Below are 20,230 nucleotides of genomic sequence, written 5' to 3' on the forward strand. Positions count from 1 at the left end.
GCTTGAACAACACTGTGTTTCTATTGAATTTAAAAAGGCAATCTTTTTTCCAGCCTTGGATTTTATTTTATAACGTCTACGTTTAGAGACATGCAGTTAACTCCGCTTTTTTATCGTTGTTATAATTAAAAACTGATGACAAACTGTAAACTTTTATTTTGAAAAAATGACAAACGGCGGCATTGTCGCTGGGTACACGTAGCTGTTATGGTTGGTAGTTCGGTAGAGTAAGTAACGTTACTCCTCCTAAAAATAATTAACTTGTTCAACGCATACTACATTTCTGTTTAGTATACGTATCATATATGTGTAGATGTTGAATTCGTTTTTAGAGATGTGTTGTTGAATATATCTTCTGATGAATAGGTAAAACACCGGTGAATTTATGATGGGAGCCTTCACCTTACCGTTTGTCAACAGCTCAAGTTACTCTTACGTTTGCTAAGAAGCTGTCATTAGTTTACTATCTACAGGCTAGGCTTTATCATCAGACATGTCCAAACCATTCGTTAGAGGAGTTGGATAGCTGTTCGACAGTTTGACTTTGTGATGATGGAATGTAGTAAAACTTAGACCTTTACAGTTGTTGTCGATAAAGTCAGTTCTCTGAGGCGCTGCATTTGTTTGCACAGTATTGAAGTCTAAATTGTTTGTTTGTTTGGGGTGTTCAGGTCACGATGGCTAAACGTAAAGAGCAGCTCAGGAAAAAAGATCTGTCCACGATAGTGGTGGCGTGTGAGTGGGGGTCCTGCTCTTACAAGGGCACCAGGATGGAGGACCTGAGCGAACACATGTCCCAGCACCTGAAGGATCACCTGGGAGAGGGAGATGCCATGGAGGACCTCGGTAAGAAGAGACACTCTATCCTATACTTTAGTTGCTGACTGCACCTTATTTTCGTTTATTTTTTAAAGGAGTTCCACACAGAACTTTTTGCCACGCTGTAGTAGTCTGGCTTTGCACGTTTTTCCTGTTCGAACAGTAGCATCCAATCTCACAGCGCCACACGTTTCATCAGCGCCCGGGAGGAACTCCCTCTTCTTCTCCCGTTCGTTGTTTTAAAGGGCAGCTTTGGGATTTTTCAAGCTGGTTTCCTAAATTTAGATTCTTCTTGGCCTCCTAATTTTTTTACTGAGAACAATTAACAATCGAAATCGGTCCAGTAATTTAGTTAGATCACTTAAACCGGCAACCGCAAAAAACAGCCATACAATGGCATCCTACGAGGCAAGCCAGCATGGTCAAAAGTTAAGCCGCTTGTTTCGCCACTGACAGGATTGTAGATGTTATTATAAGGGTATGACGACATGGATACACCTGCGACTTTTAACCTAAATAATGGTAAAGAAACTGTAGAACATTACTGTTTGTACAGTCAGTGGATTAGCTTTCTCTTCTTCCGGTCTGTGATGTAGCACACCATTCAGTGCCGTTATTGTGGGTGACAAACAACTTTAGGTGCATTACTGCCACCTTCCCTAACTGGAACCAAAACAGCGATATCTCACTAACTCCTGCTGCACCAAAATAGTCAGGGGCTGCTGCTTCCCGTCCAGACCAGCCGTTTGTGCTCAGGTGACGGGGCCTCTTATGGTTTATGTATGTGTGTGTGTGTGTGTGTGTGTATGTGTGTGTATGTGTGTGTGCAGACGACTACCCCTGCCTGTGGCGCGGCTGTGAGTTCCTGGCCATGGGCAGTCCTAAGGAGCTGGCAGTGCACTCGCACTTCCACGTCTTCCACGCCAAGCTGAAGGTGGTGGGCGGTCAGCAGCTGCAGGCCCACCCCGAGCTGCCCAGCTGCGGCCAGGAGCTCAACAGCAGCAACCTCATCACCGAGCTGGGAGAGGCCTTCGTGTGCGAGTGGGAGCACTGTGATGTGGGTATTGCACACACACGCACGCACGCACGCACGCGCGCGCGCACACACACTCCACACTGCAATGTGAATACCACACACACACACACACACACACACACACCATTGGCTGCAATGTGAGTTCCACACACAACAGGGTTTCTGTTAGCCGGTAATTACCGTTTGTTTGCCTGGTAAAAAGGACATTTGTGTTTTAATCGAAGTAGATAAATCAACAGTGGAACTGTATCTTATTGTTATTGTCTTCTTGTATGGAGTAATGCACGTCACAAAATCGGACTGCTTCCTACTTCCATTAGACAGAGTAGGGAGGAAATGGATTTGATCCGATCACGTTTCATTCTTCCGATCACGTTTCATTCCCCATGAAGCTTCAGCCTGAGCTCCAGCCTTGGAAGTCTTCCCCATACCCACATTAGTGGCAATGAACAGAACATCCCTTTTAGATGGTCAGACACCCATAATGGGGAATAGCTGATGCAACAGGTGTGTTTCAGACACACATCATGGGGAATAGCTGATGCAACAGGTGTGTTTCCGCCAGGAGGGGGTGTTCCAGTGGGGGCATTAGTGGCCCTCTGGGTCTGTTTGATAGCCTGATAGACGCGGGACGGTAAGTGGCTCGTTCTCTTCACTTGGGAGATGTGTGTGTGTTTGCCCAAACAAATACACCGTTTAGAGGGTTCATCTCGTCTCATAGGGCAGTTATGTTAGTTTTCCCAAACAAATACACAATTTAGAGGGTTTAACTCGTCTCATAGGGCAGTTATGTTTGCCCAAACAAATACACCGTTTAGAGGGTTCATCTCGTCTCATAGGGCAGTTATGTTAGTTTTCCCAAACAAATACACAATTTAGAGGGTTTATCTCGTCTCATAGGGCAGTTATGTTTGCCCAAACAAATACACAATTTAGAGGGTTTATCTCGTCTCATAGGGCAGTTATGTTTTCCCAAACAAATACACCGTTTAGAGGGTTTATCTCGTCTCATAGGGCAGTTATGTTTTCCCAAACAAATACACCGTTTAGAGGGTTTATCTCGTCTCATAGGGCCATTGCTTTGGTAATTCTCTCGTGTGGTTGTGGGCTGTAATTTGTAGGGGTGGGGAAAAAAATCGATTTTTCGATTTCTCTCGATTCTCTCTAGAACGATTCTGTCTCGATTCAGAAAAGTTCATAATCGATTTTTTTATCAAATAAAATAAATTAAAAAAAAATTAATATTTTTTTTTTTTTTTTACACATTCATTTTGTGTTGAAATGCAAGCTGCATCGATTATTGCATTGTTCATAGAAAGTCATAATTGTGACAAGGACACACTTTTTCTCTAATAAAATAATAGATCTGTTGATTTTCTTTAATTATCAAACACAAAGTAGGAAGTGATTTGAGACTCTGAGTAGCAAACTCAAATGTTTTAAAAATCGAGATGCATCGATAATCGTTTTATCGGTTTAGAATCGATAATCGGTTTAGAATCGAGAATCGGTTTAGAATCGAATCGTTGACCTCTGAATCGGAATCGAATCGAATCGTGAGGTGCCAAGAGATTCCCACCCCTAGTAATTTGCAGGTTATGGAAGAAATCTGGTTTCACAGCGACCTAGCCAGCAACAGTAGGCCTATACAGGGCATCTCTGTAGTCATTGTCATCTTAGAACGCTTGACAAATGTGAGTTTGTTTCTTCAGCTTTATGTCCCCAGTTTAGTCCTGTAGTTTCATGTGTAGGGGTGCTGAGCAGGACAGTTAGAACAATTAATAATAATAATAATAATAATAATAATAGCCTGGTGTAACATGAGCTGGTGTAATGTCTGTAAAGCCCTTTCTCTGGCAGACGGGTGGGCATCGTGGGAACAGTCAACCTGATTTGGGGATGCTGTCACTCTTTAGTCAACCTAGCTGTACATTATATAGGCTGCCTTATATTTGTTATTACAAAGATTGTTACTGAAACATTAAGTTTCACTGTGACGTGAATACCATACACACACATACACACACTGTGATGTGAGAACCACAAACACACACTCACACACACTGTGATGTGAGAACCACACACACATGCAGTCTGTGTCACTGATGCTGTGTTTGTTTGTGGTGTTTTGTTTTAAAGATGTTTCCTGTTGGTGTTGTTGTTATTGTTGACAGAGCACGTTTAACAACCCTGAGTGGTTCTACCGCCACGTGGACATGCACGCCCACTGCACAGAGCTGCAGCCCCTACCTGACCACCAGCAGGCGCTCTTCTGCAGCTGGAAAGGTGCGCTGTCCTCTCGCCTCCTCCCCTCCACTCCTCTCCTCTCCTTTTGTCTCTCCCCCTCTCCTCCCCTCTCCTCTCCTCTCTTCTCTTCTCCTCTCCTCTCTCCCCCTCTCCTCCCCTCTCCTCTCCTTTCTCTCTCCTCCTCTCCTCCCTTCTCCTCTCCTCTCCTCTCCTCTCTTCTCTTCTCCTCTCCTCTCTCCCCCTCTCCTCCCCTCTCCTCTCCTCTCCTCTCCTCCCCTCCCCTCTCTCCCCCTCTCCTCTCTTTCCCAGACTAGCCCAGACAGATGTGTGTGTTAGCAACCAGACAAGCCCAGACAGATGTGTGTGTTAGCAACCAGACAAGCCCAGACAGATGTGTGTGTTAGCAACCAGACAAGCCCAGACAGATGTGTGTTTAGCACCCAGACAAGCCCAGACAGTTGAAAGTGTTGTGGATGCTTGCCATGCTGCGTGACTGAGTGGATGGATGCTTGTGCTCTCGCCCCATTGGCTGTTGCTAGGCTGCGAGGCCTTCTTCAAGATAAAGTACCGGCTGGCGGGAGCACCTGCGGAGCCACACCCAGGAGCGGCATCGTGGCCTGCCCCACCTGCGGGGGAATGTTCTCCAGCAACACCAAGTTCTTCGACCACATCCAACGCCAGGCCCAGCCCGACGGTGAGACACACGCACACACACACACACACACATTCACTCTCCTATATTACATACTCCAACTCTCACACACACGCGGTCTCCCACATCACACACATACACAAATGCACTCCACATCCAACGCTAGTGTGTGGTGATCATGTGTTGTAATAATGTTAGGTAATAGAGATGTGTGTGTGTGTGTGTTTCCCCTCAGAGTCATTGATATGTGGTCACTGTGATAAAGGCTTTGCCAACGAGAGGCTGCTGAGAGACCATGTGCGCCAGCACGGTTAGTGAGACACGGAGTGTGTGTGTGTGTGTGTGTGTGTGTGTGTGTGTGTGTGTCTGTGTCTGTGAAATGCATAAAACGTGCATGTGTTTTTCACAATAAATTATATAAAATGTGTGTGTGTGTGTGTCTCTGTCCCAGTGAACCATATAAAGTGCCCTCTGTGTGACATGACCTGTACGTCTCTTGCCACGCTGAAGATCCACATCAAGTTCCGTCACTGTGATGAACGGCCTTTCCCATGTGACTTCTGCGAGAGCTGGTACCTGCCTCATATCACACATGTACACACACACACACACACACACACACACACACACCACACACACACACACACACACACACACACACACACACACACACACACACACACATCGATTCCTCCCACAAACATAGAATACACCACTAAAATAATAATAATAATTTATTTTATTTGTAAAATGAACTAGTTGACTCTCCTGAGACATTCGTGGTCTTGTGATTGTGTTTCCTGTTGATGTGATTGTGTTTCCTGTTGATGTGATTGTGTTTCCTGTTGATGTGATTATGTTTCCTGTTGATGTGATTGTGTTTCCTGTTGATGTGATTGTGTTTCCTGTTCCCCTGCAGCTTTAAGAACCTGCATGACCTGCGGAAGCACATGGAGACCCACAACGAGGGAGCAGCGTACCACTGCAGCGTCGAGGGCTGCAGTTACTCCTCACGCATGTCTGACACCATGCGGCAACACTACAGGAGAGTCCACGAGGTCTGTCACACACACACACACACACACACACACACACACACACACACACACACAGCAGCACAGAGGGCTGTTTTGACATTGTGGATAGTGAATTTTCTGAAATTTGTGTTATAACAATTCAATTACACTCTCCTTTGCATCTACATTACATCAACATATTCCAGTGGATTTGAACATCAAACACACACACACACACACACAAAAAACACTAGACACATATATACTTGTTCCTATCCTTCAGTGACATCCTACTATGTGTGTGTGTCTGTGTGTTTGTGTGTGTGTGTGTGTGTGTCTGTGTCTGTGTGTGTGTGTGTGTGTGTGTGTGTGTGTGTGTGTGTGTGTGTGTGTGTGTGTCTCCCCCAGGGCTCCATGGCTCCCCGGTATAAGTGCCACCTGTGTGATAAGACGTTCTCCTGGTGCTACACCCTCACCCTCCACCTGCGCAACAAACACCAGCTCAAGTGGCCCTCTGGACACGCACGCTTCAGGTGGGAGGGGCTACACCCCGCATTCAACCAATCACAGCTGTACACCGCCACTGATGGACAGCTCAGGCCACCTGGACACATAGAGGAAGAGAGGGGTTCCCCCCTCACAGTCCCCCTTTAACAGATGAATTTGAACCTGAGTAAATCTCATGGTCCTTGGGAGACACACACACACACACACACCTCTCACCCAGTACTCCTCCTCCTCTCACCCAGTACTCCTCCTCCTCTCACCCCGTACTCCTCCTAAACCAGCGTCTATGTGGAGCTGCTGCGGTGTGTACTGTGTGTAACGTGTGTACTGTGCGTAACGTGTGTACTGTGTGTAACGTGTGTACTGTGCGTAACGTGTGTACTGTGCGTAACGTGTGTACTGTGCGTAACGTGTGTACTGTGCGTAACGTGTGTACTGTGCGTAACGTGTGTACTGTGCGTAACGTGTGTACTGTGCGTAACGTGTGTAACTGGTTTGTTTGCAGGTATAAGAAAGACGAGGATGGCTACATGCGTCTGAACATGGTGCGCTATGAGACGGTGGAGGTCACGCAGGAGATCATGAAGAACATGGCCAAGAAACGCACCCCCCTGGAGCCCCCCGCAAGTCCAAACGCCCCGCCCTGGAGCCCTCCCCTCACCCCTCCCCCTCGTCTGCCTCCTCCTCCTCCTCCCCCTCCTCCTCGCCCGTCCCCTCCCCGTCTGAGCTCTCAGAAGGACACGCCTCCTCGCCCCTCTCACAGGAGGCGGGGCCTGTGTACTGTGTGCTGAGCACGGTGTCGCAGGTGGGGGAGGAGCCTGACTCTCTGCAGGAGGAAGACGAACAGGGGGAGGAGTCCAGCAGCAATCAATCGGGAGCCGTGAGGGCGCTGGCGGCCGTGGCGAGGGGGCTGGGCATGGATGTAGTGTGACAGGTCAGGGGTCGGGGTCAAGGGTCAAGTTGGATGGGAGGCTGAGGAGGAGGATAAAAAGGGTTAAGAGGACTTCCTTCCTGTGTGTGTGTGTGTGCACGTGGTCAAGCATGTGCATGTATGAGTGTGTGTGTGTGTGTGTGCACACGTGGTCGTGCGTGAATGTGTGTGTGTGTGTGTGTGTGTGTGTGTGTGTGTGTGTGTGTGTGCATGTGTAATGGCAGAATGATTAGGCTGCCCCCCCCCCTCCTCTGAAGAGACACATGGAAGCCTCAGGTCAGTGGGGCGGGGGGGGGCACTTTTAGAAATGTGAATATGTGTTTGATGAGTTTTATCTGAGGTTCCGGGTTGGGAATGGGTCTGAAATGTGAAGTTCTGGAGACACCTGCATGTCTGTGCTGGGACCAGTGACTGGGCGTGGTCTGATGAACTGGACCAATAGAATGTGAGAATGAGAAGGGGACGTGGGGGAGTGTTTTCTGAGCAGATCATGGAGTCTGTCTGTCTGTCTGTCTGTCTGTCTGCGTCTGATTGGAGGCTCCACATAGACAGTACACTGATGTTGTTTACTTGTTGATGCGTTTTAATTGCTTTCTTGTATGTTAACTGTGCGTACCTCCAGATGGATATTTTTATAGTGAGTGTAACATTGGTGAGTTTTATATTTTGTACATCTCAACAGGAGCAGGGTGCTGCTTTAGAGAAGAATAATTATTATAATAATAAAGAACATTGAATAAAAACAAGCCCTAGTTGTGTGATTTATACAGAACTCCATACACAGCATGCCAGCGTTGACTGGAGGTCTCTGATGTGAGTTCTGTCCGTCGGCCCATTTCAGGTCCAACTCCAGCCCTCGTCCATCCAGCTTGGGTGGGGTCGGGTGGGCGCTGGGCGGTGGTCGGTGCCATACGCGAGCTCGGTGTGGGGGCGTCTCTCTGGTGGGAGTCTCAGGGAGTCCCAGTAGAGGGGGGGTCTGCCCAGGAAATGGGGGAAGGGCAGGTGCCGCCGCTGCCCCCGCAGCCATGCAGGAGAGGGGTGAACAGGGTGTGTGTGTGAGGAAGAAGAGGGGTGAAAGTGGTGTGTGTGTGTGAGGAGAAGAGGAGTGAACAGGGTGTGTGTGTGAGAAGAGGGGTGAAAGTGGTGTGTGTGTGAGGTGAAGTAGGATCGATGGTGTGGGGTTCTCTCTGCACCCTCCTCTCGTCCTCCCCACGCCCACCTCCTTCACCCACTCCCCTCGCCCCGGCTCCAGCCTGGGTCTCTTCACCTCCTCCTTCACCCACTCCCCTCGCCCCGGCTCCAGCCTGGGTCTCTTTACCTCCTCCTTCACCCACTCACCTCGCACCTCTAACTGGTCTGGGCTGCTGTCCCCACTGACCTCACTGACCTCTAACTGGTCCTCACTGACCTCTAACTGGTCCTCACTGACCTCTAACGGGTCTGGGCTGCTGTCCCCACTGACCTCACTGACCTCTAACTGGTCCTCATTGACCTCTAACTGGTCCTCATTGACCTCTAACTGGTCCTCACTTTTGACCTCTAACTGGTCTGGGCTGCTGTCCTCATTGACCTCTAACTGGTCTGGGCTGCTGTCCTCATTGACCTCTAACTGGTCTGGGCTGCTGTCCCCACTGACCTCTAACTGGTCTGGGCTGCTGTTGGTGTGTGCGTTGTCTTTGAGTGTATCTCTGTTCCTGTCTCTATGCAAGTCCTTTCCTCTAGACGTGTCCCCGTCTCGGTGTGTGTCTTTGTCTCTGTCCGTCGCCATGTTCCCAGACGTGTCCCCGTCTCGGTGTGTGTCCTTGTTCTCTGTCCGTCTCCGTGTTCCCAGACGTGTCCCTCCCTCTGGCCGTGCTTCTGCGGTGCTGCTCGTTCCTACGGTGTCTTTCGAGCTGAGCTGCGCTTGTCTGAGCGTTTCCTTTGCGCTGGGAATGGGATGGTGTTTGGAAGAGAGAGGAGGTGGGTAAGAGCACGGCAGCCATGTTGTTCAACAGAACAGTCCTAGGATGGAGGACACTGGCTGTCTCGCATTCACAGCAGCCATCTTGTTTTCCAGCTTCCCCCAGCAGTATTTAATTAAAGTTTAAAACACCCCACAGCAGTATTTATTAAAGTTTAAACACACCACGGCAATATTTAATCAGAGTTAAACACCAAACACCATGTTTTCCTCCAAATGTTGACCATGCATACCTGTACTAGCATGCGTACTTGTAGGTAACAAAATGATGCCAAATCAAAGGTCGATTAGCAGACAGGAATATAGACATACTCCCAGCAGCTGATGAGAAGGTTACCTAGTTGCACAAACACAGTCATTTCAATCAGTAGCGCCTTCTAGAAATGTCCCCGTTGTTGCTGCTGGCATGCTAAGCATACAGTTAGGCATTTGTACAATTCTCTTGAAGACTCTTGAAACCCATTTTCAGTTTCTTTGAAAGCACGTGGCAGCAAACATGACTGGCATAGGCTAGTGCTGACACAGGTCTGGTCACGAGCTCTCACGGAGAATGACTGGCACTGAGGTAGTACATTAGGAGGAATTACATATTACATTACGATTTAGAAGCTCAAACATCGTCCATGCAGGCCGTTTTGAATCCACGTGTAGGCCAGATATCCCGTGGTCTTAAAGGACCCATCGTATGCCCATTTTACCACAAAGTTGATATGGTTCCTTGGGGTCTTAATGAAATGTCTGTAACATACTTTGGTCAAAAGAATCATTTTAAAACAGCACACCCTTTTACCCTGTCAAAAACAGCAGTCCAAGGATTGACCAGTTTTGAGTGCCTGTTCCTTTAAATGCTAATGAGCCAGCTCCACCCTCCCCCTCTCCACGAGATGCGCTCCCCTAGCTTTAACACCTCCCTCCACCCCCAACACAAGGGAATGTTTTTTGGATGAGAGAACTATTTCTCATAAGACAATATATACTTCGACACAAATTCCACTCTATAGACATCCAAACGAACTATCTAATGTAGAAGTAAGCATAGATCAAATAGGCTAGCTTAACTGTTCACACAAAAATGCGTTGGCCACATCTTTAGCGATTGCTGTACACCAGCTGGCTCCTACACACTACAACATGCTAATGTCGCTAACTTTTACACAAAGCCTATAATTTCACTGTCAGGTTATTTTGTGTCAACAATTAATCTCGAAAACCAAAGGCCATGTAAGAGAGACTCCCATATCATAGTGACGAGAGAATGATAAGGAAGCTCATTCGCAAGTCACTCAAGCATGACGTTTTCTGACGCACTAAACCATAACAAATCGCGGGAAGTTCTTTTTTTCCGCAGTTTTGGGTTCGGTAGACATGCAGATACCCAAATTAACGTGTAGAAGCACTAAAAAGTAGAATTTTCTTAATATGTCCCCTTTTAAGTTGTGGGTGCAGCAATGACATCTTTAACACTTCAAATGACCAAATACTGACATTTTGTTCTGCATTAACACAAGATTTGGAGCATTTTCTTTCTTCTATCATATTATACCTTCACCATATGCTCTGTGATCACCAATAACACAGGTGATTAATGCTTCATTTAATTCGGGAACATTTCCTTCTCTTTTCAAAGTGGCTCGGGTAACGCCGCTGCTCAAGAAGCCGTCTCTCGATCCCACTCAGGTGGAAAAACTATCGACCGGTCTCACTTCTCACGCTCCTATCTAAAACCATTGAGGGCAGCTTCCTAACATGTCACCGAGTTCCTGTCAATGAACAATCTCCTCGATCCAAACCAGTCTGGATTCAAAAGCGGTCACTCCACCGAAACAGCCCTGTTGTCTGTAACGGGGCCTTAAAAACAGCTAGAGCAGAAGCTCAATCCTCGGCTCTCGTCCTGCTTGACTTATCAGCTGCGTTTGATACAGTCAACCACCGCATCCTTCTGTCCATACTGTCAAGTATGGACATTTCTGGCAATGAGCACTCCTGGTTTGAATCCTACCTCACTGGGCGCTCGTTCAACGTGTCATGGCAAGGTCAGCTGTCTGTACCTCACCGCCTCACCACTGGGTGCCCCAAGGCTCGGTGATGGGACCACTTCTCTTTGCCATTTACACCACCTCGTTGGGCCCTATCATCTGCTCGCATGGTTTTTCCTACCACTGTTATGCCGATGATACTCAACTGTTTCTGTCTTTCCCTTCTGAGGACACCATGGTCTCTGCGCGGATCTCGGACTGTCTTGCTGATATATCCACATGGATGAAAAATCACCACCTTCAGCTGAACCTGGCCAAAACGGAACTGATGGTCTTCCCAGCCAAACAGGTCATCCACCACAACATCAATATCAATACTGACTCTTTATCTCTTGTTCCATCCAAAACAGCAAGAAACCTCATTATTGATGACCAACTGACCTTCACGGCCCACATCGCCTCTGTCTCCAGGTCGTGCCGCTTTGCGCTATACAACATCCGCAAAATCAGGCCGTACCTAACCCAGTATGCCACCCAGCTGCTGGTGCAAACCTTGGTGAGTTTCCGCCTTGACTACTGCAACGCCCTCCTAACGGGGTTCAACCAACCGAAAAGGGCACACGTCACCCTGCTACTCATTGAGCTCCACTGGCTGCCAGTAGCTGCTCGCGTTAAGTTCAAGTCACTTATGCTTGCCTACAGAGTGCTTGCTGATTCTGCTCCCACCTACCTAAATGCTCTTGTAAGGGCAAATGTTACACCCAGGACGCTGCGCTCGTCTAGTGAGCGTCGTTTGGCACTGCCACTGTCTGTGCAAGCACGGCAATCCAGACTATTCTCATTTGTAGTTCCACGTTGGTGGAACGAACTGCCTAGTACTACCAGAGCAGGGGCGTTTTAAGGCCTCCATTACAGACAACAGGGCTGTTTCGGTGGAGTGACCGCTTTAGTAGCTGGGGGGGAGGAGGAGGGTAGAGCAGAGTTTTGAAGGTGGAGAATAGTTTCCGAGCGTCAGTTGCACCGTTGATTTTGTCATTGAAAAAAGTCTTCTTAGCAGCAGTGATGCTGGATGAGAAGGAGGCCAGCAGTGTCTGGTAGCTTGCAAGATCGTCCAGCGCGGCAGATTTGTGCCACTTTCTCTCAGCCGCTCTGAGATTGGAGCGCTGCGTTCGGAGGGTATCACTCAGCCACGAATGAGACTGGGTAGATCGAGCAGGTCTGGTGGAAAGTGGACACAAGCTGTCCAAGCATGAGCTCAGAGTGGAGCAGAGAGCTTCGGTGGCATCATTGACACCTAGTGAGGAGAAAGTGGATAAAGGTGGAAGAGCAGAAGAAACCAGAGAGGAAAAGTGGGTGGGAGAGAGGTTGCGGAGGTTGCGCCGGAACGAGACCATCGGAGGGGGGACAGAGGGTTGCTCAATGAGCCGAACATCGAAGCGAATGAAGAAGTGGTCCGAGCAATGCAGAGGGGTTACCGTTAGGTTGTCCGTGGTGCAGTTCCGAGCAAGGATGAGGTCAAGCTCTTTTCCTGCTTTGTGAGTTGGAGGAGTGGGGACCTGTTGTAGGTCGAACGAGTGAACCAGGGTTCGAAAGTCAGCTGAGTTGGGATTGTCTAGGTGGATGTTCATGTCGCCAAGGATGAGTGTTGGACACTCCTGCTCAGGGATGGATGACAGCAGGGTGTCCAGCTCATGGACGAAATCACCCTGTTGTCCTGGTGGACGGTAGATAACAATCACATAAGTTTTAACAGGAGCAGTTACCATAATTGCATGATATTCAAAGGAGGCATACCTGTTTGAAGGCAGCAGTGGAGTGAATTTCCAGTTGTCTGAAATCAGCAGCCCCGTCCCACCTCCACGACCAGATGGCCGGGGAGTATGGGAGAAGGCATAGTTGGTGGAGAGTGCTGCCGGGGTAGCATTGTCTTCAGGTGTGATCCATGTCTCCGTGAGAGCTAAGAGCCCTAGGGAGAGGTGGTTGGCATAACCTGAGATGAAATCAGCTTTCTTGACTGCAGACTGACAGTTCCACAGGCCAACAGAGAAAGAGGTTACAGTAGATGAGGTTTGTTGAAGTGAGCGGAGGTTACCCAGGTTGCGCTGCCGTCTGCTGCGCTGTGATCTTTTTTGACAACCAGTGACAACAGAGATGCTACTGTGACACATGGCTATGGCAGAGTCAAAATGAAAAAGTTTACCTTGTTTGTGAACCTTGTTTCGGTGGACTTGTACAGGTAGACTTGTACGTCTTTACCCAAAAAGGTCTTCACACGAAAAGGGCTGAGCACGAGGGCTGACACTTCCGCTGACGCTTCAGCAGCAGCCCTATGGAAGTAGCATGCTCACTGATTGCACCTGGCTGAAGGCCCTCCCAGATCTTGATTACACAAAAGTGGCTGATTGTTGGAGGTGTGGCTTGACAAACCAGCTTGAGTGAAACTAACTTGGCAAACAGGGTAATTGCCAAGATAGTGCAAATTCAGAGTAATCCAAGTAATCTAGGTACAATTTAACTAGCAAAGCAGTACATAACTACACACACACAGTCCTTAAAGCCCTCTAGCTTTCTCTGAAGTAATTAAGACTGTAGTAAGCTTTATATACCTGCTGTCCAGTGAAACAGGCCCTCCCAGATCTTGATTACACAAAAGTGGCTGATTGTTGGAGGTGTGGCTTGACAAACCTTGGCTTGAGTGAAACTAACTTGGCAAACAGGGTAATTGCCAAGATAGTGCAAATTCAGAGTAATCCAAGTAATCTAGGTACAATTTAACTAGCAAAGCAGTACATAACTACACACACACAGTCCTTAAAGCCCTCTAGCTTTCTCTGAAGTAATTAAGACTGTAGTAAGCTCTTATATACCTGCTGTCCAGTGAAACAGGCCCTCCCAGATCTTGATTACACAAAAGTGGCTGATTGTTGGAGGTGTGGCTTGACAAACCTTGGCTTGAGTGAAACTAACTTGGCAAACAGGGTAATTGCCAAGATAGTGCAAATTCAGAGTAATCCAAGTAATCTAGGTACAATTTAACTAGCAAAGCAGTACATAACTACACACACACAGTCCTTAAAGCCCTCTAGCTTTCTCTGAAGTAATTAAGACTGTAGTAAGCTCTTATATACCTGCTGTCCAGTGAAACAGGCCCTCCCAGATCTTGATTACACAAAAGTGGCTGATTGTTGGAGGTGTGGCTTGACAAACCTTGGCTTGAGTGAAACTAACTTGGCAAACAGGGTAATTGCCAAGATAGTGCAAATTCAGAGTAATCCAAGTAATCTAGGTACAATTTAACTAGCAAAGCAGTACATAACTACACACACACAGTCCTTAAAGCCCTCTAGCTTTCTCTGAAGTAATTAAGACTGTAGTAAGCTCTTATATACCTGCTGTCCAGTGAAACAGGCCCTCCCAGATCTTGATTACACAAAAGTGGCTGATTGTTGGAGGTGTGGCTTGACAAACCTTGGCTTGAGTGAAACTAACTTGGCAAACAGGGTAATTGCCAAGATAGTGCAAATTCAGAGTAATCCAAGTAATCTAGGTACAATTTAACTAGAAAAGCAGTACATAACTACACACACACAGTCCTTAAAGCCCTCTAGCTTTCTCTGAAGTAATTAAGACTGTAGTAAGCTCTTATATACCTGCTGTCCAGTGAAACAGGCCCTCCCAGATCTTGATTACACAAAAGTGGCTGATTGTTGGAGGTGTGGCTTGACAAACCTTGGCTTGAGTGAAACTAACTTGGCAAACAGGGTAATTGCCAAGATAGTGCAAATTCAGAGTAATCCAAGTAATCTAGGTACAATTTAACTAGCAAAGCAGTACATAACTACACACACACAGTCCTTAAAGCCCTCTAGCTTTCTCTGAAGTAATTAAGACTGTAGTAAGCTCTTATATACCTGCTGTCCAGTGAAACAGGCCCTCCCAGATCTTGATTACACAAAAGTGGCTGATTGTTGGAGGTGTGGCTTGACAAACCTTGGCTTGAGTGAAACTAACTTGGCAAACAGGGTAATTGCCAAGATAGTGCAAATTCAGAGTAATCCAAGTAATCTAGGTACAATTTAACTAGCAAAGCAGTACATAACTACACACACACAGTCCTTAAAGCCCTCTAGCTTTCTCTGAAGTAATTAAGACTGTAGTAAGCTTTTATATACCTGCTGTCCAGTGAAACAGGCCCTCCCAGATCTTGATTACACAAAAGTGGCTGATTGTTGGAGGTGTGGCTTGACAAAACCTTGGCTTGAGTGAAACTAACTTGGCAAACAGGGTAATTGCCAAGATAGTGCAAATTCAGAGTAATCCAAGTAATCTAGGTACAATTTAACTAGCAAAGCAGTACATAACTACACACACACAGTCCTTAAAGCCCTCTAGCTTTCTCTGAAGTAATTAAGACTGTAGTAAGCTTTTATATACCTGCTGTCCAGTGAAACAGGCCCTCCCAGATCTTGATTACACAAAAGTGGCTGATTGTTGGAGGTGTGGCTTGACAAACCTTGGCTTGAGTGAAACTAACTTGGCAAACAGGGTAATTGCCAAGATAGTGCAAATTCAGAGTAATCCAAGTAATCTAGGTACAATTTAACTAGCAAAGCAGTACATAACTACACACACACAGTCCTTAAAGCCCTCTAGCTTTCTCTGAAGTAATTAAGACTGTAGTAAGCTTATATACCTGCTGTCCAGTGAAACAGGCCCTCCCAGATCTTGATTACACAAAAGTGGCTGATTGTTGGAGGTGTGGCCTTGACAAACCAGCCACGTGAGTGAAACTAACTTGGCAAACAGGGGTAATTGCCAAGATAGTGCAAATTCAGAGTAATCCAAGTAATCTAAGTACAATTTAACTAGCAAAGCAGTACATAAACTACACAACACAGTCCTTTAAAGCCCTCTAGCTTTCTCTGAAGTAATTAAGACTGTAGTAAGCATTTATGTACCTGCTGTCCAGTGAAACAGGCCCTCCCAGATCTTGATTACACAAAAGTGGCTGATTGTTGGAGGTGTGGCTTGACAAACCAGCCAGTGAGTGAAACTAACTTGGCAAACAGGGTAATTGCCAAGATAGTGCAAATTCAGAGTAATCCAAGTAATCTAAGTACAATTAACTAGCAAAGCAGTACATAACTACACACACACAGTCCTTAAAGCCCTCTAGCTTCTCTGAAGTAATTAAGACTGTAGTAAGCATTTATGTACCTGCTGTCGCAGTGAAACAGGCCCTCCCAGATCTTGATTACACAAAAGTGGCTGATTGTTGGAGGTGTGGCTTGACAAACCAGCCAGTGAGTGAAACTAACTTGGCAAACAGGGTAATTGCCAGATAGTGCAAATTCAGAGTTAAATCCAAGTAATCTAAGTACAATTTAACTAGCAAAGCAGTAATAACTACACACACACAGTCCTTAAAGCCCTCTAGCTTTCTCTGAAGTAATTAAGACTGTAGTAAGCATTTATGTACCTGCTGTCCAGTGAAACAGGCCCTCCCAGATCTTGATTACACAAAAGTGGCTGATTGTTGGAGGTGTGGCTTGAACAAACCAGCCAGTGAGTGGAAACTAACTTGGCAAACAGGGTAATTGCCAAGGATTAGTGCAAATTCAGAGTAATCCAAGTAATCTAAGTACAATTTAACTAGGCAAAAGCAGTACATAACTACACACACAGTCCTTAAAGCCCTCTAGCTTTCTCTGAAGTAATTAAGACTGTAGTAAGCATTTATGTACCTGCTGTCCAGTGAAAACAGGCCCTCCCAGATCTTGATTACACAAAAGTGGCTGATTGTTGGAGGTGTGGCTTGACAAACCTTGGCTTGAGTGAAACTAACTTGGCAAACAGGGTAATTGCCAAGATAGTGCAAATTCAGAGTAATCCAAGTAATCTAGGTACAATTTAACTAGCAAAGCAGTACATAACTACACACACACAGTCCTTAAAGCCCTCTAGCTTTCTCTGAAGTAATTAAGACTGTAGTAAGCTTTTATATACCTGCTGTCCAGTGAAACAGGCCCTCCCAGATCTTGATTACACAAAAGTGGCTGATTGTTGGAGGTGTGGCTTGACAAACCTTGGCTTGAGTGAAACTAACTTGGCAAACAGGGTAATTGCCAAGATAGTGCAAATTCAGAGTAATCCAAGTAATCTAGGTACAATTTAACTAGCAAAGCAGTACATAACTACACACACACAGTCCTTAAAGCCCTCTAGCTTTCTCTGAAGTAATTAAGACTGTAGTAAGCTTTTATATACCTGCTGTCCAGTGAAACAGGCCCTCCCAGATCTTGATTACACAAAAGTGGCTGATTGTTGGAGGTGTGGCTTGACAAACCTTGGCTTGAGTGAAACTAACTTGGCAAACAGGGTAATTGCCAAGATAGTGCAAATTCAGAGTAATCCAAGTAATCTAAGTACAATTTAACTAGAAAAGCAGTACATAACTACACACACACAGTCCTTAAAGCCCTCTAGCTTTCTCTGAAGTAATTAAGACTGTAGTAAGCATTTATGTACCTGCTGTCCAGTGAAAACAGGCCCTCCCAGATCTTGATTACACAAAAGTGGCTGATTGTTGGAGGTGTGGCTTGACAAACCAGCCAGTGAGTGAAACTAACTTGGCAAACAGGGTAATTGCCAAGATAGTGCAAATTCAGAGTAATCCAAGTAATCTAAGTACAATTTAACTAGCAAAGCAGTACATAACTACACACACACAGTCCTTAAAGCCCTCTAGCTTTCTCTGAAGTAATTAAGACTGTAGTAAGCATTTATGTACCTGCTGTCCAGTGAAACAGGCCCTCCCAGATCTGATTAACACAAAAGTGGCTGATTGTTGGAGGTGTGGCTTGACAAACCAGCCAGTGAGTGAAACTAACTTGGCAAACAGGGTAATTTGCCAAGATAGTGCAAATTCAGAGTAATCCAGTAATCTAAGTAGCAATTTAACTAGCAAAGCAGTAACATAACTAACACACACACAGTCCTTAAAGCCCTCTAGCTTTCTCTGAAGTAATTTAAGACTGTAGTAAGCATTTTATGTACCTGCTGTCCAGTGAAACAGGCCCTCCCAGATCTTGATTACACAAAAGTGGCTGATTGTTGGAGGTGTGGCTTGACAAACCAGCCAGTGAGTGAAACTAACTTGGCAAACAGGGTAATTGCCAAGATAGTGCAAATTCAGAGTAATCCAAGTAATCTAAGTACAATTTAATTAGCAAATCAGTACATAACTACACACACACAGTCCCTTAAAGCCCTCTAGCTTTCTCTGAAGTAATTAAGACTGTAGTAAGCTCTTATATACCTGCTGTCCAGTGAAACAGGCCCTCCCAGATCTTGATTACACAAAAGTGGCTGATTGTTGGAGGTGTGGCTTGACAAACCAGCCTTGAGTGAAACTAACTTGGCAAACAGGGTAATTGCCAAGATAGTGCAAATTCAGAGTAATCCAAGTAATCTAGTACAATTTAACTAGCAAAGCAGTACATAACTACACACACACAGTCCTTAAAGCCCTCTAGCTTTCTCTGAAGTAATTAAGACTGTAGTAAGCATTTATGTACCTGCTGTCCAGTGAAACAGGCCCTCCCAGATCTTGATTACACAAAAGTGGCTGATTGTTGGAGGTGTGGCTTGACAAACCAGCCAGTGAGTGAAACTAACTTGGCAAACAGGGTAATTGCCAAGATAGTGCAAATTCAGAGTAATCCAAGTAATCTAAGTACAATTTAACTAGCAAAGCAGTACATAACTACTGTTAGATTCCAGTGATATTTCTCATGTCCATATAGCTTGTGTATGCCCCTCCACCACTACCAGGGCCGTAGGCCCAAATTCCAGTAAGGTTAGAGTCCTCCTGGCGCCTGGGTTCTTAGGCTGAAGGACATTGATGGACTGTCATAGTGTATGTGTGTGTGTTAGAGATTGTTCGGTTTACATAGTGTATGTGTGTGTGTTAGAGATTGTTATGCATTTCAGTCGGTTTACGTAGTGTATGTGTGTGTGATAGAGATTGTTATGCATTCCATTCGGTTTGCGTAATACCACAAGTTAAATTCGCCTGTGCCCGAGGCTCAGGGGATCAGATCGGAGCGACGGGGTTCAGACCAGCTCGCAGAGAGGAAGGACGACCATCTCCTGAAGACCCCGACACGCGGCGACTCTCAGAGCTCTGTTCCACTTAGACTTAGAATACTTAGACTCAGTAAAGTACTTAGTGATATTTCTTGTCTGCTACAATAAATATCTCTGGCTCAGATCCGAACCGCTCCAGCTTCATTGATTGCAACAACCCACTCCACCACCCTTTAGAATTAAGTATAATAGACTAAATTAGAAAAGAATATAACACTACACACACACAGTCCTTAAAGCCCTCTAGCTTCTCTGAAGTAATTAAGACTGTAGTAAGCATTTATGTACCTGCTGTCCAGTGAAACAGGCCCTCCCAGATCTTGATTACACAAAAGTGGCTGATTGTTGGAGGTGTGGCTTGACAAACCAGCCAGTGAGTGAAACTAACTTGGCAAACAGGGTAATTGCCAAGATAGTGCAAATTCAGAGTAATCCAAGTAATCTAAGTACAATTTAACTAGCTCTTCATTCACTGTCTCTCTCCTTCTCTCTCCCTTTCTCTCCCTCTCTCTCCTTTCTCTCCCCTCTCTCTCCCTCTCTCTCCTTCTCTCTCTCCCTCTCTCTCTCTCTTCATTCACTCACTCTTTCTCCCTCTCTCTTAGTTGCTCACACTAGCAAATGTCCTCGTGATGACCCCACCGGTGTTGAGATGTCAGTATTTTGCTGTATTCATCAGAAATGAGCCTGTTGGGAGGTGGTTCGGTGCTGAAGCAAGGTGAACACTCACCGGGCACTGGGTGTCCCAGACGCCCAAAAGCTGAGGAGCTGAGGTGTCCCAGACGCCCAAAAGCTGAGGAGCTGAGGTGTCCCAGACGCCCAAAAGCTGAGGAGCTGAGGTGTCCCAGACCCCCAAAAGCAGCAGGCCAACTGGAGGTGTCTGTGGAGGGACGAGACGTGAGGAAGAAGAGGGTAAGTGTGATGGTGCGGTTGTCAGGAGC

At 46.3% G+C, this 20,230-nt stretch overlaps 1 pseudogene; it reads left to right on the forward strand.

The window, feature by feature from the left end:
* The first annotated feature begins 379 nt into the window (after positions 1-379).
* Positions 380-7,299, forward strand: LOC122129821 (annotated as a pseudogene).
* The last annotated feature ends 12,931 nt before the right edge of the window (positions 7,300-20,230 follow it).

The sequence above is a fragment of the Clupea harengus genome, unplaced genomic scaffold, assembly GCF_900700415.2.
Source record: "Clupea harengus unplaced genomic scaffold, Ch_v2.0.2, whole genome shotgun sequence".
NCBI lineage: Eukaryota > Metazoa > Chordata > Actinopteri > Clupeiformes > Clupeidae > Clupea > Clupea harengus.